The sequence below is a fragment of the Montipora capricornis genome, chromosome 8 (genome assembly GCF_036669925.1).
Source record: "Montipora capricornis isolate CH-2021 chromosome 8, ASM3666992v2, whole genome shotgun sequence".
Classification (NCBI taxonomy): domain Eukaryota; kingdom Metazoa; phylum Cnidaria; class Anthozoa; order Scleractinia; family Acroporidae; genus Montipora; species Montipora capricornis.
In genome coordinates, this window is record NC_090890.1 from 25,814,535 (window position 1) to 25,826,935 (window position 12,401).

Here is a 12,401-nt window from a genome sequence, read left to right on the forward strand (position 1 = left end):
GATAACTTGGGAAACGAAGTGCTTAATTTGTAAAAAAACGCATGGTACAAAACGCATGGTACAATTAGTTTAAAAAATTCGGCCCTTGCATGAACTTTCGCCACCCGCTTAATGCATATGTAATTGCATTAAAGTGCCCATAATGTTTTTTTTTTAAACTTTCGAACTAATAGCAGACAAGAAATAACTTTCAAATAGAAACACACAATTTTAAATTTACAAAACATGTTTCGGATGATCGACATCCATCGTCAGTTGTGAATACAAGTGAACCGCTAGTCGGTGTTATATAAAGACAGCTAATAAAATGTATGAGTACTGATTAAATAACAACGTGAATGTGAGGTAATAGAAAATACAATGATGAGGAGACAATGGGTTTTGGACGAGGAAAATTACAATGAAAGTGTTAAATTAACATGATTAACTTGCTTGTTTAATGATGGTTTTTCCCAACTTATGTGTAAGGCCTCCTTGATTCTTAGTTGAAAAGGCGTGGAGGCGGTGTCAAGGATTAAAAAAACAATCATCTGAGCATAAAGATCTGCATGCTTCTGACCCATTAAACGTGCTGAAAGATATGCGAGTTCTTATCAGATGTTAAATGTTCACGAACACGTGTAGCAAGATGTCGGTTTGTTTCGCCGACATAACAGGCACTACAGCAACAACGCGGGATCGTGATAATTTGGAAATAGCATCTTTGGCACTGAATAAGTTCTTAATCTTGTATGGGGTAAACACTAGCTTGATGTCCAAGTTTTTACAATAGCGTTGTGTTAAATTCTTGATTCTGCGTTGAACGTGAGTCGAGAAAGGGCCAACAAAAGGTAATTTGTAATAGTGCGTGCGAATTTCATTAGAGTTGGTTATTGCGGAAGCGTGCAGGGGGGAGGCAAAGAATTTGTTAAGGTATTGTTTAACAGTTCTGTTCACTAGACTGGATGGAAATTGATTCTTTCCGAGAATGTTGGCAAGCTCCTTAATGTTGTTGTGGAAACCGGTCCAGGTGTTATTAATTTTAAATGTCCTGTCCACCAGCGTTCGTATTAACCCTAATTTGTAGGGAAAAGGTGAGAAACTAAGAAAATTGGTGAGAAGGCCTGTGTAAGTGCTCTTGCGAAAAACAGATGTGACTAAAGATGGAGGATTGCTGTTGTCCAAGAGGACATCTAAGAACGGTAGTTCTTTTCCCAGTTGATTCTATTCATCACGCACTCATTGAAAGTTTTCGAAAGAATTTTCTGATTTAAATGAAATGTGGATTTTAAGGACGTTCGCGCCAATTGTTTCTGCGCATCCTTACTGTGCACGCAAATGCACACGCCACGTCATACACGAGCGCGCGCGCTAAGTAATAAAATGAGAACTGATAGGGCAAAAGGCCATTGCTATAGCTTTGCCTGGATTTAACGGTCTTGGACGTTCGGTGACCCCTATTTTTCTTTCCAGAAACGGATTTTATTTACAATTATCTCCACGTTGTCCAAAAATGAACAAAAAATCAATGTGGGAAGTTCAAAAAATTTCAAGATTTCTGCTCACGGGACATCAAATCCTACCATCTTGCGGCTGCAAGGCGCGTGAAACTGTGGTCGCTAAATGCGAACTTGATCTTTAAGGGAACCTCACCGGTTGACTAAATTTACTTAATTAGTCCATTTAAACAATATTTGGCAGAGATAAGTGAAGATTTCACTTCAAAGATTTAATTGCAATATATTTGGGTTTACAGACACTGGCCTTATTCGATAACGAAGCCCGATTTTGTCACATTTTGGGTGTTTTTCCGGACATGTTCTCTCCAAAACGAAGTCGGCGACCCCCCATTTTTTTTACATTTCTGACATAACTAACTCATCATCTTACAGTGGTAAAAGTTTCAGAAGAAAATCAATGTTGAAAAAATTTCGCGCGAACGTCCTTAAATAATATTTAGAAGACTTTCAAAGTTGCCGTCATTTTGTCCACCATAAGCATTAGTCTCCACGCGGTTTGGTAAGAGCTCAGTGTGACTTAAAAGGGCCTGTGTCACGATAAAGCGCATGTGTGAGCTTGATTGACAACTACACAATTTTCGACCAATAGAAATCTGCATACGACTCCCGCGAGATGAGATATTTAAGAAAATGGCGAAGCACAAGCCATGTTTCCTCAGCCCCCTTAAGAGAAAAACGCAAGGAAACTCGATGAAATTATTTCGGGCAAAAATGTGAATCATTTGTGAAATTTCCAGGCCCTTTTTTCAATAGAATTCTTCCCTTGTCATGCTATAGCCTCGAGTGTTCTGCAGTTGAACGTCAGGGATGACCGTGGAAAACAGCAGGAAAATCTATCTTGCACAGAGACTTGCATATGTGGAAAAGCGACGAAACCATGCAGAAACAAGGTAGGCGATAATACATGTTCAACACTCTTTTCTTTCATACCAATTGCGGTTTCCGGCAGGCCGAACAGACAAGCTGACTGAAGCTCAGTTATTTATCAAGGCCTGCTAACCGGTAGTACTCGAGCTCAGCTGTGATTTTCTCAAGTTGAAAGTGCTAGTAAAAATTTGATAAGCGAGGAAGAAATGAATCAGAAGAAATCAACCATTCAGAATGTACATTTACTTCATCACACAATCAGTGATGAATACACGCCATATTAGAAAATCCCCATGCATTCAAATATATTTTGGTTGCTTTACATGTTTAACTTGTTCTGCCAAATCACCAATATAATGTTAGCCTGCTCGCAGGCTCACAAAATAATTTAGTGAGCCTGCTCGCAGGCTAGTATAATGTCAATTTCACCTTTCAGCAGATAAGCATTCCACGTTTCACGATTTCTCCAAAAAGCGTTCCTAGCCAGTTGTGACTAGTCAAAAATTTATGTCTTTGTGGGGAGGACGTCTTTCGCGGAATTGCTATGTACCACATCAATAAAACACTCTCTTTCCCTAGGAGTTGATAAATAAGGCGTGGAAACTGGCCATAAAGCCAGTACAGAAGGGAGTGGAAAGCATGGATTAGGCTGATTGCCTTCTTATGGAAAATGATGAAAATGCCTCTGATCATGAAGATACCAGCACCTGACTTCCGCATATACCATAGTCAAGTGGACAACCTACATTTGTACAGATCTATTTCATAATACTGTCCAAATAAATGTTCTTCTGTTTTAGCTAACGAGCCTTTCTAGTCTTGCTACGACGAGCAACTTTCAAAAGCATATTCAAAATGAGGGTAGTAGGTGTAATTAACATAAATGCAAGAAACTGTAAAGGTGGTCACCATTTATGAAAGTGGCCTATTGACCAAAAGCAAGTTCCTGAATGGTGTAAATAAGGTAACTGCCGTACTGCAGGTGTATTTCCCAGGACATCGAAAACAAAGGTTGTGGGGATGCAACTGTATTTTACAAACAAGGCATTTTTGAAAACTCTGTTTGGACGCAGAATATTTATGCACCCTAGATACACAAGGTGACTGCCCTTGGAAGAAGGAAGAGGAAAGTTGTTCCCTCTCTGCCGTGTGCATGTACTTTGTACTAGAAGACAGTATCCTCTCAGCAACAGGTGTAACCGGCAGGTACAAAACGCAGGTCACAGGGCACAAGGCACAGGTCACAGGTCATTGTTTCACCTATACAGAAAGTATCCTAAACATTCATAAAGGCTAACCTTTAAGGCCTAAAAACTTTTCTTTAGGCCTAATTAGGCCTAAAATTAGCATTTTTCAATGTATAGGATACTTTTCTTTGGGCCTAATTAGGTCTAAATAGGCCTAACGTTAGCTTTTATGAATGTTTAGGATAAAGGCAATTTAAATTAATTTTATTTGTGACACCATTTCTTCTGGTTTAGACTGACTTAAACTTTTGCAAGAGTGTGAATTTTCTTAGAATAATAATAATTATTATTATTGCTTTTACATCTTCAAATAATTTGACGGCAGACATGTATATGAACAATAATAAAATTTGATTTTGCTTGTCTGTCATCTGCATTCACTTGTCATTTTCAATACCACTTTTTACAATAACTGTCAATTTCCCAATATCATAGCACTGAATTGGAATTTCCATTTCTTGTATTTAAATTATGTTTTTTCACTGTAGCTTTAATTATTTCAGCTTACAAAAGCTATGCAATAAAATTGCCATGTACAAAGCCACACAGTAAGAAATCACACCAGTAGGCAAAATTCTTAGGTTATACAATATTTAATACCATAAGACAAAACTCCAACAATTTCAAAGCTACAGTGTGTGATGTATGGTCAACCCTTATCTTGGGTTAAAAACTGTCAAGTCATACACTGTATATCTTGTCATGGTTTCAAAGCTGCCTTAGTGCTACATGTCACAATGACCCTACAAAGGAGAGAAAAACAGTTAACATAATTATTATTTCAAGTTACTACCAAAACTGAAGCAAAAAGACAAGGCTTATAAGCTTGAATTGAGCCATACCATTGACACCTGACAGTTAGTAATTTCATCACTGCAACAATATATATTATTGTGAGGGCATTTATGTTTTTCCTAGCTTTACTGTAGCTGAAAGTTTTGCATTTGAATCTCTATGATCTGCTTATTTGTGAAAATCTGTTTCTGCATCTTGCCAGGAGCTCATGAGCTGGAAGAGGTTCACTTTCAACAATTGCTGGAGAAATGATTCTGGGATCGTCAGGTTCCAGGTTGATATCACGAGTGATTGAATCGTCGTCGTCATTAGTGCGAAATTTAAAAATTTTGGCCATCAGCATCCAAATATATCCACAATCTTTGGACACCTTTAATATCCTCACATCCCAAGATTTTGTTCTCTGGTTATATTTTGTTGCAATGTTGGTGTCAGCATGATCCTCGGTGGTGGAAAAATGAAAAGTCATTATGATACCAGTAATTCCAATCAAGGGTAGTCAACTTTTTCCTTGCTCTGTAAACTTGTTCCCTAGAAAAAAAGGTTATGGGTCAGTAAATATGAAAAGGCAGGAAAAATTATCAATAATAGCTATCAACAATAATCACTAGTTACAATATTCCACTACTGTTACATTCAGCAGATGAACCTACAGCTGTAGGCCAGGACAGTGATTGACTGCCCATGCTTGCTTTTGTAAGCCAAACAGTTCGGCCAGTTAGTACCAATAGCAAACATCGACTAAACAACCTAGATCAACAACCCATGAACTACTGAACTACTAGTGTCCCCCTGCAGTGTCCTTGATTGTAAAGAGTCAACAACCACGAAGGTGAGAATTGTGTATGACGCGTCGTCAAAAGATTTCTCTGCGGTGTCTGTAGGTTATATCAGCGAACTCTTAGTAAAGTCCAATTTTAAGTCGTGTATATTAGACCCTGCTCCAACTAGTGTGCCCAAGCATTCTATTGAAGCCCTGGCCCCAGCCATCACCTCTATTGTCAACGCTTCTCTGCTATCTGGTGTATTTCCATCATCCCTTAAAAAGGTGTAATTCACCCTTCGATCAAGAAGCTGCTCCTAGACCGTGAGGCATATCCGAGTTATTGCCCTATCACAAACGTTGCACTCCTATCGAAAATGCTCGAACGTGTGGCCGCTACGCAAACCCTGAACTATTTTATATCCAATGGGCTTTCAGCAAAGTGTCAGTACGCGTAATGTTTCCACTGCACAGAAACTACGTTATTACGAGTGTTTAACGACATCCTTGTTGCAATTGATAACCACCGGCATGTTGTACTTTTTCTGCTGGATTTATCGGCGGCGTTTGACAACTAATTTCGGATGTCAGATCAGCCGATTATCTTCTTCAGAATGGTGTTCCTCAAGGGTCTGTCCTGGGGCCATTTTTGTTTTCCTTGTTCTTTGCCCCACTGGAGAATGTGGTACAAGCCCATGGTTTTAATGTAATGACTTAAGCAGATGATACACAGTTATATGTGTCCTTAGGCTCGTCTGATGATCTTCCTGCCGTTTTATCTAAGTTTGAAGCTTGCGTGAAGGACATTCTTATCTGGTGCACCTCTAATGGTTTGGCATGCAACCCCGACAAGACGGAGGTAGTTCATCTAACCTCTTGTTTCCGTAGCATTACTCTTCCTAGTATTGATGTTGGTGGTTATACTATATCGCCAACACCAGCTGCCCGAGATCTCGGGGTGCTTGTTGACTCACATCTGGCGTTGTCTAAACATGATAACGGTGTATGCAAGTCCGCATTCTTCTCCATTAGTAAAATTGGTAGGATTAGGAAATATTTAGACCGTGACAATTGTGAAAGACTTGTGCACACGTTCATTTTATCGAAACTCGATTCCTGTAATAGTTTACGAATATGTCTCCCAGATAAGGAAATCTCCATGCTCCAGCGCGTGCAGAATGCTGCAGCAAGGCTTATTGTTGGTGCTGCAATGAACGCACATATATCACCCATATTACAGCAACTACACTGGTTGCCTGTAAAGTTCCGAGTCGTTTTACGATTTTGATGCTAACTCATAAAGCTCTCAACAATCAAGCTCCCGATTACATTTTTGAACTATTAACTTTTTGTAAGCCTTCTCGTGCACTTAGATCTTTCTGTAAAATGCTTCTTGTTGTACCTAAAACTAAAAATAAGCTTTATGGGGACAGATTGTTTGCTGCCAGTGCCCCTAGACTTTGGAATGCACTATCGGTAGACATTGAGAGTTCTGAATCACTCGATATTTTTAAGAATAAGGTTAAAACAAACCTGTTTCGCCAGTGCTATAGAGTATAGAGATCATCTTATATATAGTGTATAGAGATTTATATTATTATTATTATTAAAATTATTATTAAAATTATTATTGTTATTGTTATTGTTATTGTTATTGTTATTGTTATTGTTATTGTTATTGTTATTGTTATTGTTATTGTTATTATTATTATTATTATTATTATTATTATTATTATTATTATTATGTATGGAGTATAAACATTATTTGCATTATTATAAATATTTTTTCTTGTTTTTCTTTAGAAATATATTGTAGTTTTAGAGTTTCTCATACTGCATGTAAACGCTACTTGTCCTCTTGGATTTACGTGCCGCATTTGACACGGTGGATTTCATGGTATTTTGCTTAGACGCCTGAGCACAAGCTTTGGTATACGCGGAAGAGCTCTAGAGTTGTTTTCGTCATACTTGTTGGGGCGTAGCCAAGGTATTCTGTTCGATGGGGTTAAATAAGATAGATTCGATTTGCGCTTCGGTGTTCCACAGGAAAGCTGTCTGAGTCCGCCTCTTTTTGTGGTTTACGCCTCCAAGCTCTTCGAGATAATACAAGCGCACCTTCCTGACGCTCATTGCTTCGCTGATGACACTCAACTTTACTTGTCTTTTAAGCCCGATAGTCCGACGGATCAGGCAGAGGCGTTGTGCGCCATGGAAAGATGCATTGGTGACTTAAGAAAATGGATGTACCAGGATATATTAAAAAATAATGATGATAAGACTGAGTTTCTTATTATTGGATCTAGACAGAAATTGTTGAAAATTAATCCTTGCACGATCCGTGCTGACACAATTGACATCAAGCCCGTGTCTGAAGTGCGCAATCTTGGCTCCTGGTTTAACTCTAACTTCTCCATGTCTAGTCCTTCAGTGCGGCATTTTTCTGGCTCCACAATATTAAAAGAATTAGTAAATTTTTAGTAAAAGATAAATTAGAAATGGTTCTGCAAGCTTTTGTCACAAGCACAATTGACCAATGGCCTTCCTTATGTTCTTCCAGACTGTGAAATAACTAAACTGCAGAGGGTACAGAACGCTGCAGCCAGGTTAACAAGTTCGAGCCGCAAATATGATCATATTATGCCCGTTTTGCATGATTTATACTGGTTGCCAGTTAAGTATAGAATACATTTTAAAATTTAACTTTTAACTTTTAAAGCACTAAATGGTATGGCTCCAGCTTATATTAGCGATTTAATTAATGTAAGAAAGCATGCACGTCATTCAATGCGCTCTAATTCTATCAATATTCTATTACATCCAGCTGGGAAGATTTAAAAAAAAAAAAACTTTGGTGACAGATCTTTTACTGTAGCTGCGCATACACTGTCGAACGCGCTCCCTACAATCCTGCGCATTATTGATTCTATTTTAACTTGTAAATCTTGTGTCTTAAAACATATCTTTTTAAGTTAGCCTTTTAGCCTTTAGCGCTTAATTACTTTATTATTGTTTAACTTAGTTTAAGTACATATTTAGTATATTTTAATATTGTAATGCGCTTTTGATCATTGTATGTAAAAAGGCGCAATATAAATGAATAAATTATTATTATTATTATTATTATTATTATTATTATTATGTAATTTGAATGTAGGACTGTAATTTGAGATATTGGATTGTAAAGCTTTGAGAATTTTGTAAAGCTAAATATATTATTATTATTATCATCATCATCATCATCATCATCATCATCATTATCATTATTATTATTATTATTATTATTATTATTATTATTATTATTATTATTATTAAGGTAAGACGGGTACGTCCTTAAACGACTGTTTACATATAGCACCTTCGCTGTACCCCTTTCTTTATGACATATTGGTGTGATTTAGAGAGAACAGAATTTTCCTGGTCGGGGACATAGAAAAAGCGTTTTTGAATGTAGAAGTCGATGAGGAGGATTGGGATTGCTTTCGATTCTTATGGATAGAGGAACCGACCGATTTGTCTCGTGTTATCGCTTGGTAAACAGGTTTTTTCGTGTTGTGTTTGGGTTGAGTGTATCACCGTCTCTACTTTTTAAGACTACGGTTCGAGATCTCATCAAGAAGTATAAAGAGTGTCATCCAACATTTTTGCATAGACTCTTAGATTCGTTTTGTGTCAATGATTTTGTGGGGGTTGGAGTCAGCACCTTGGAGGTAGCAGAATTGTACAAAAAAACCAGCCGTCGAATGTCAGGCGGAGGTTTCAACCTGAGAAAGTGGTTGACCAATAACAATAGGAGCACCGAAATAGAAACCAATGCAACTGTTGTCGGCGGAAAAGGTAAGATCAGTGAAGATGTCACTTTTGCAAAATCGTCTGTGGTAATGCAGTTGGGTTGCATGGGTCAAAAGGTGTTGAGATTAGAGTGGGATTATGATGCAGACGTAATTACGTTTAACTTAATTGGTTGAAGTTGCAAACTGTGCTAATGGCTGTTCTGCGTCAAAACGGAAACGTTAGGGCAGGGATCTTTGACCCTCTTGGAATAGTTAGCCCAGTTACAGTAACTGCTAAGATTATTTTTGAAGAAATGTGTCGTCTTAAGATTGACTAGGACGACCCACTTAACGATCGATGAAATCAAGAAAGGATCGGATGAAGAATCTCATTAATTGCCAAAAGATCACGATTAAGCGATGTCTTTGGAATCACGTAAGCGAAGAAGTCGTGATTTACGTAGCGTACACAACCAGTTCTGGAAATTAAACAAGAATATTGGCCTCAAAGACTAGAGTCGCCGCTTTAAAGGAGTTGCCGATACCCAACCTAGAGTTCATGTCGGCCATCATGCTGGGAAAAATTATGAGTACGGTAGAGAAGGCATTGTCTCAACAGTAAGGGGTGAAACGGTCTCAATGTTTCTTGGATAGCATGACGGCGTTGTTCTGGATAATGAACCGAGGAGAATGGAAAGAGTTCGCACGGTATCGGGCCAATGCATCTTAAGGTTGAGTGAAAACGGAGATTAGACTAATTGTCCAGGACAACAAAATCCAGCTGACGTTGGTACGAGGGGAGTGAATGCGGAAGAGCTGAAGCAGAGTGAGATATGGTGGCATGGTCCACGGTTGTAAGTACAAGGAGAAGAGAGCTAGCCAGTAATGAAATCCATCTAACCCACGAATGAGCAGCGAAGAAATACGTAGGGCCAGAGTGGTGACTGTGCAAGTTGACACATCCATCGGCTTAGACAAAGTTTTTGAGATTGACAGGGAAAGTTGTGGGAGAACACTCTTGAGAGTGACTGCGTGGGTTCAACGGTTTTGCTTCAATGTTAAGAAGAACACGGAAGAAAGAAAGAAGAAAGCTCTAACATTGCAAGAATTACGGAAGGAAGGATTGGATTAAGGTGGCACAGAACGAACTAAGAAAGGACAATAATTTCAAGCAGCTTGTCAGTAAATTTGGACTGATAGAAGATGACTATGCTACTGAGATGCTAGGGACACTTGCAATTTTCTGATCTGCCACTGGATGCGAATGAACCGGTAGTTTTGCCCATGGAACACCGCTTTGCGTGGCTGCATCTTCAGCAGTGCCATGAGCAAGTTATGCATAGCAGAGTGGGAAGCACGCTAGCCGAAGTGTGATCGAGCTGCTGGGTACCAAAAGATAGACAAGTAGTAAAGAAATTGCTGAATCAGTGTGTTGCAAGAAATTAGAAGGGACTTCGTTTTCACAGCTAGCAGTTTCTAGCTTACCATAGTTCAGAGTGAGACCAGCTCCGCCTTCCTAGAGGAAACTAGTCAAGGAATGTTTACATGGCACTATTCTCGTGCTGTATGACAAGGGCTTTGCATCTAGACTAGTGTGGAGAATCTCTCGGCAACAGCCTTCCTGCTTTGTTTGAGGACATTTATGGCCAGGAGGAGAATGCCCACATTGATTGTAGTGGACAAAGCCAAGACTTTTAAAAGGGTAGAGAACTAAGGAACTTCAGATGCTTTACCGTCACTCAGAAGTGAGACGGGAACTTGAGAACAAACGAACCAATAGGCGTTTCAACTTGGAGAGAGACCCGTAGTGAGGTGGGTTTTTTGGGAGAATGGTGAGGAGCGACAAAGACAAAGAAATTCTAGTTTACAGCAGCAGCTATTCAGCTATCATTTTGCTAGAAGTGTGTTCAGATTGTTCAGCGATTCCGTAAACAGTATCGAATTTCTCTCTCAAGCTCGGCTGATTCCCCGAATGTGGCAGCCCTAAAGTGCTATTCGGTTCTTTTTTGGATTCGCAACTTGCTGCTTCCGAATATATTCAAAAGGACTTGCCACAACTACAAACGTTTTCGAGTTGGTGAAGAAGAACGATGCATTTTCGTCTAGAATGTTCGGGCCTGTATAAATAACACTATTGCCAAATCCCGAAGGAAGTACAATTGTAATGTCTTCTTTTACTCAAACCATTCTTCGGATGCATTCTCTCATCACTCGTGTTCAAATCCTTCTCGGTGGCCATAATTTCATCAGCTGTTAACCGATTTACAAGAATCTGTAACCAATCGGAGCAATGCTCCAAGAGCTCTATTGTTTTTCGGCCGATCAGAGTCAAGTCCAGATTCTGGACTACGAGCAGACGACTCGTTAAGAAATTGTATCAGGCGTACCTTTTCGCGGAAAAGTACGCCTGATCGCAGGTTACTATCGGCGGAGAAAGCAGATCGTAGCAAGTGCTCTTGCAAGTGCACAACAAGGTTCTCGGTGATGCCAGACTAACAAATGACGAGTTGTTAACAGTTCTTGTGGAAGTGGAAGGAACTCCCAAATCCAGCCCGATGACATATGACGACAGCAGTCCGGAAGGTGAAGAATTGACTCCCACACACTTAATCTATGAACGAAGATTTATGTCATTGCCGGAAATAACTGAAGAGGAGGACCAAAACGAGAGCTTTTATACAAGTAGCTACAAGTATTTGAATCTGAAGCTGCGACGCGTCTGAAAGAGATGGCAGCGGGAATATTTGAAGGGTCTGAGAGAACTCCATAATATGCAATGCTCTGAGAACAGTTACAGTGCACCAGAAGGTACGAAGAGGGGGATTGGAAGGTACGAGTTATTAAAAATCTCATTTTGGAGAAAGATGAGGAAGTAAGGGGCGCGAATGTGAGAGTGATCACAAGAGGCAAACCAGTTTACATTAGAAGACCTGTGCAAGACCGTTAGAAGTTAACGCAGGGTCACTGGAAGGTGAAATTCCTCCCGGAGCTGCCGCACTTGATGATGCTTGGAAGACGAGGGACATGCTGCTAGACACTGAGCATGGCTAACCTTCACGGTTGAGGCCTTGATTCAAAAGTATGTCAAGGGTAGGGGAGGGGGGGGGGGGGATTGTCGGAACGCGAATTTAGGGTCACGCAATGTAAATAACGCACGTAATCTGTCCAAGCTCCATGTTGTGATCGCAGAATGAATGTTATTTCAGTAATGTGACATTGATTGACGTGTAATATGAAATGTAAGAAGGAGAGAGTGACAGGTACGATTGTTGTGAATCTAGAGTTAAGAAGAATTAAATTATAGTTCAGATCGTCAACTGTTTTTGCTCAACGAGAGAAGAACCGGAACGGATCGGTCGCTATTTTTAGTCGAGTTGATTTGACAGTTTTCAGTGTATTTTTATGATGTTTTGCAGGCTACTTCGTAAAATTGTGAACTCTCGATCACATGGTTCATGGT